The sequence below is a fragment of the Vigna radiata genome, chromosome 2 (assembly GCF_000741045.1).
Source record: "Vigna radiata var. radiata cultivar VC1973A chromosome 2, Vradiata_ver6, whole genome shotgun sequence".
NCBI lineage: Eukaryota > Viridiplantae > Streptophyta > Magnoliopsida > Fabales > Fabaceae > Vigna > Vigna radiata.
Window position 1 is genome coordinate 9,987,200 of NC_028352.1, and position 6,141 is coordinate 9,993,340.

Genomic DNA, 6,141 nt, shown 5'->3' on the forward strand with positions numbered 1-6,141 from the left:
ACCTTAAAAAATCACATATCATCATCTATTATAAATACTTAAAAGAAACAAAGTCCACCGCTCACGAACTTTCTGCATGACATTTAACTTTATTGGAGACATCTCATTGAAAATCTACACAATAAATAATTTGAGTCAATTTATAGTAATAAATACTTAATATATTAATTATAAATTGTACACACTATCGAATCCCATGAGTCAAGAACATTTGCAAATATGATCTTTTACATGTGCCTCATCACAAAATATCCATCCATCCATCTCACAGGTTAAAATATTTTTAATTAATTAATATTTTTAAAATAAATTAAAATATTTAATCCATCCATCTCACAGGTTAAATGTTAGAAGTAAACTTTAAGTCTCACTCAATCCCACAAGATGAAGTTTACATCCACTTATATATTATGAATTAGCCTTATCTCTAATCGATGTAGAACTTTCAACATTAGACGAATTCTATTTTATAATAATGACTCTTGGACCATAACCATAATCCATTTAGACACTCTTATTTTTTTTTTAAAAAAAAAGTTATTAAAAAAATACAAAATCAATAAAACCTAAATCAAACTCATACGAAAGAGTGCCATCATCTACCAACTTTAATCTTAAGATAACATAATTGTTGATATTCTATAATTAGCGGCTCCACTTTTCCATACTTTTTTGTCACTTTTTTTTATTTATTTCTATCCCTATACTTACTATACTATTTTACGCTTTGATTTATCATTCAATTTAAGTCTCAAATTTCAAACCCAGCCTACAACTAAAAATACAATGATAATGTGATGATAAAAAAGTTTTTATACTTTGATACTATTTTTTATTATTATTATTCGCCTTTTTCTTTTTACAAATATAGAAATTGACTTTGATCATTTTACCTTTCAGTGAACTTTTCAGTGGATAGTCAAAATAGTATAGTTATCCGTGTGAAACAATTTTTTCCATACTCTTCATCCACCTTAAGGGAAACACGGCCCGAGGAATGATATGTCTGCAGAATCATTTGAATTCTGGGAAGAAGCAGGAAAAGGAATAGGAACACCATTACTCTTGGAAACCGAGCTCGTGGATTCTTTATTCTTTGATTCTTCCTGGTAACTCAGCCGAAATAGCAGACCATCTGCAAGCGATGGAATCATAAGATTAACATTCTCGTGTTTTCAATATTCACGTTATTCAACAAGAACTTGTAATACCACTTTCAACGATCCGTATTTTGATATAGGGTAGATTTCATTGTATTGAAGCATAAGGAAGTGATGATGATAGATACCTGTTACCAAGTTTTGTGTGCATTCCTATGATGTATTCTTCTTCTTCTGAACTGAAGTGCGCTTTTCTGATTTTTGGCCTCAGATGATTCATCCATCTCAACCTACAACTTTTTCCACTTCTTGCCAGACCTAAAAATCAATGCAAAAGGTAATGAATGAATTTTTTACTATAAATCCTCACTAAAATTTATTGGCTTATTTAGTTTTGAGTAGTGTTGAAATATGTACCTGCAAACTTGGGAAGTTGTCTCCATTTCCAGAAACCTGGTGACATAGGCAATCAATTTTCTATCTTCCTCCGTAATCCAAGTATCCTTTCTCAGTCCACTTTTGTCACAAGATGGGGTTTTCACCGTGTTTGTGAGAAACGGGTGCACTTGAATTTCGAGTGAGATGGTGTTTGAGTTTCACTCCAAGCTGATATTAGGGTTGTGGCTGTAAGGAAGGATGTGTATATATGACATTATATCCTATATGGTTATAAAAAATAATATTAAAATACATATTATTAGTTGGAAATTCAAGTGTGTGTTAAAGTCTCGTATTAGATTGAAATACGAAAGTTAGAGCACTTTATAAAGATAAAAATTATTAATTCATTATTTTAAGATTTTGAATAGAAAATGATATGAATATCTTGCGTGATTGAATTCAGATCTTATTATAATATTTTTGGCTGCCGATGAATCTTCTCTTTGATAAAGCATACTTACTATTTTTCGTTCCAAGTTTTATTTGTAATTATTCACAAACATCCTCACACGTCACAGTATGACTATTTTTGTTATAAGTATTGACGTTCAAAACGCATTTCACTTCCTATTTTTTATTTAGAGTGAATTGAAAGGTTGGTGTGAGTTGAGAATAAGGCGGCTCCCTAGCAGGTTCTAATCGTTCTTTAAAAGGTGAAAAAGTGTGTTTGTAATTAGCTTTAACATTATAATATAATATTGGAGATAGTTACATTATGTAGCTGTTTCATGGTAGCAGGTAGATGGCAATAGCATCTTCCAGGAATAAAGGTTTTGCCGTCGTGATTTGCAGATTTTAGATAAAATCCAAAGAAGCTTTTAAATTTAATGATTGGAAGAGCTACCTGGTTTTATGTTAATCCACATTCTTTAAGACTGGCAAACGGTTAGAGATGATCATGGATCCAATTCAACCAAGGAACCCAACTAACCTAATCCAAATAATATTAGATTATGAAACGAATTCTCCTCTGTTGAATAACCAAACTTGTTTTATAATATTATTTATTTAATTATTTTATTGATTTATAATTATATTTAAATTTATGTATCAATTTTAATGAATTTATAATTTAATTAGATAATTTTTAATTGTTAAAAAATATTTTTTATGAATTTTTTAGATTTGATATAAATATTTTAGAAAAAAAATTATAAAAATATACACCGGATATGAAAATCCAAGAATGGCATATATTGGAGAGTTAGAATGATTGGATATGTACATCCTATATGTTTGCCCTTTTTAAATTGCTTTATTAATGTTTGCACTTTTTTACATGTTGCTTTATTAATATTTTTTATTAAAAAAATTAAATAACGAACAGGTAACTTAATTTTTATAATTATTAAATTTTGTTAATATAAACAATTGCATTTTTAATGTTTTAGTATTATTATTTTAGTGTTTTTTTAAGTTAATTACATTATTAATAAATTTATAAATGTATAATTTATTGAGAAAAACACCAACCTTTTGGCAGTGAAACAAAAATGGAGAAATGCTATGGCTGGAAAACGAGAAGTAGTATTGAATGATAAAAAACGAGTAGTTTTTTTAAATAATTAAAGACTTTTAATTAAAAGGTAATATGGGTATTCATGAAATATTGGAGGTGCAGTGTGAAGGATTTGGAGGTGCAGGTGAAACACTCCAAAAGAAGTGAAAAAAAACCATATTCTCATAAGGCCCAAATAAGCCTCAATCAGATAAATTGTTTCCCGCACCACCATCAATTTCTATCAGCACCCTCTCCGTTTTTGGAATTCCAATTTGACTCTTAATGAGTTTTATTTGAAACAGGTGTGCTTCATGGAGACGGTGATTTGTGGGAGTTGCTGTAACATGGAGAGATTACTCCCACAAGTATTGGTGGAGGAGGGTGTGGTGGTTTGTGAAAGTTAGTTTATGTTATTATTATTATAAAATAATAAAAATTTATTTAAATTATTCAGTTACAATTTAATTTCTACCAATTTTATTTTATTTCAATAAAATTTATCAATTTACAATAACTCACATTTCATTCTAACATAATTTATAATAATTATATTTTATTTTTAAATATTTTCATATTCAAGAATAAAATAACAATGTTTTACTTTTATCATTAATATTCATAAACCATCACATAATACAAACTAATTAACTTTTATGGTTAAATAGATCCAGTGGTCCCTATTTTTGTTGGTTTTCTTCAATTAGGTCCCCGTTTTTTAAAAATGATCAATTTGGTCCCTGAATTGGAAAAAGTAACTCAATCAAGGACATTCTGTTAATTATCTTAAACGGTGTTAAAAATCTTCTTTGTTGGCAACAATAGCTGTCATTTGTAAACAGGTGGTACTTAACCATTTTATGACATGGTTACTATTTTTATTTGTTAAAGATTAAAATTAAAAAAATACTGTGGATTAAGTTTAAGTAAAGATAAATTGGGGAAATTGGAAAAAGTGATATGACCTAATTAAAAAGGTTTTAGGTTTGGGGAAATTGGTCGTGCTCCATCAACATAGTCAGTATTCCACAATTTTTCTTCTCCTTCGTCAACCATCACAGCCCAACAACTTCAATCTCCACCAGACCTCCTCCTCTTGAGCTCGCTGCCTCCTCGCTGCTGCGTCGCCAAGCCGTTTCCTTACCTCTTTCCATCGCCAGCTNGCTCGCCATCACCGACACNNCANCTACAACACCGTGTCTCTCCCCTTTCAGTCTTGTTTCTAAATCAAAGCCGCCAGAGGAGAAGGTGTAATTGTGAGTGTTGAATATGATGTTGGCCAGATCTAGGGAGTTTTGAACTTCACAACTGACAATTTTGTTTGGTGTGAGTCATTTCTTGTTGTGCTTTAGGGTTATAGTGTATGAATTTTATCTCTGCATTTGTGCTTGTTCTGGTTTTGTATGATTTATTAATGGAATGTGAATGGTTTTTACTCTATTGCTGTTGTGGTTGTCTGGTGTGAGTGGTTTCTTTGGAGATATCCTCGTTGTGTTTAATCTGTTACAAAGGATGCTAATTTTTGAAATTCAATTGGGAAATCATGTAATTTTTTTATTACTAATTTCTCATTATGTACATTGATCCACAAATGATTGTTTCATAATGTTGAAAGAATGAAGAAAAATTATGCATAAAATAATTTAAGTCCACGTGTTATATACATTATGTGCCACCTATTTATTATAAAATGACAACTACTATTGTCAATAAAGAAGATTTTTAACGCCGTTCAGAAAAGTTAACGGAATGTCCTTGATTGGTTTATTTTTTCCAATTCAGGGACCAAATTGATCATTTTTAAAAAACGGGAAAAAACCAATAAAAATAGGACCAATGGATCTATTTAACCAACTTTTATCTTTCTTTTGTCTCTAATTCAGTTAGATCCACAATTTCAAATTAACTCCGAGAAACAAATACAGGGTTGTGGTAGGTAGTTCCGTTTGTTCTATTAGTGTTGTGTTGGCGAAAATAGAGTCGAAAAATATGTTTTTGGAACACGTGATGCATATTTGGTGGGAGGTGCTAACTGTATTTTCGTATTCGTGTTGTTTCTAGAAGAGTAATTTTATAATTTGAAAAACTCATTCCGGATGCATTGAAAATAGACTATTCTAAAACACGTAATTCGGAATGGGTGGAGAATTTCTTTTCAAAAACTGTATTTCGAGATTAAGTTCCAAATGTTCATTTTAGGAACATTTTCTCGAGAGGTCATTCTTAATGTTATTTCACTAATATACCATCCCAAAGATTTTTCGTTTAGCTTATTTTAAAAAGTAATATAAAAAAAAAAAATCTTAGAATTTCTACTCTACTCAATAGTTTCACATCATTTATGATAAGTTAATGTTTAAAATAATTTTAAAAAGTTAAAGATAATTTCAATATTTATTTTTCATTTCATTTTTTAATATGTTTTTAAAGAATAAGATTCTAAAATAAACACATGTATGGTAATTAATCTTAATTATATTATTTAAGGAACTTGAAATGGGAATAGAAAAACTCACAGAAAATGATACTTGAACATTAAGTTCCTTAAATCCTTAATAAGTATATTCTAAATTCATAATTCGCAGTCCACTATTTTTTTTCAACTTGTATTATAAATACTGAGCGTAGTGAAAATATTTTCTCACGTTGGTGTTTATCATAATTTATTTACTTATTTAATATTTCTACTTTTGAACAAGATTTTGAATAAAATCATGTTTGGTATAAAAAATTCTTATAAAATAAATAAATTAACTTTATTGAGAAAGTTCAAAATATTAATTTTTAAATAATAACTTATTCAAATCTCTCGTAAATTTGGGTATTTATAATTGAGTTTTATTAGTTTATTTTGTTTATATAAAGTATTAAAAAATTTATATTTCTGTAATGAATCTTATTATTTAATTTTTTGTTTAATTGAATTACATAATTATATATATATATATATATATATATATATATATAATATAAAAAAAAATTATCTTGATTTATATCGGCTCATTACAATCGATATTTTATTACTTTTTGTATAACCAAAATGATCTCGATTCATATCTATCTATTATCATTTCAAACAACATATGTGATGATCGAGATCAC

The 6,141-nt window shown here is 28.5% G+C and overlaps 1 pseudogene; it reads right to left on the reverse strand.

The window, feature by feature from the left end:
* Window positions 1-853: 853 nt before the first annotated feature.
* Window positions 854-4,211, reverse strand: LOC111240673 (annotated as a pseudogene).
* Between the last annotated feature and the right edge of the window lie 1,930 nt (window positions 4,212-6,141).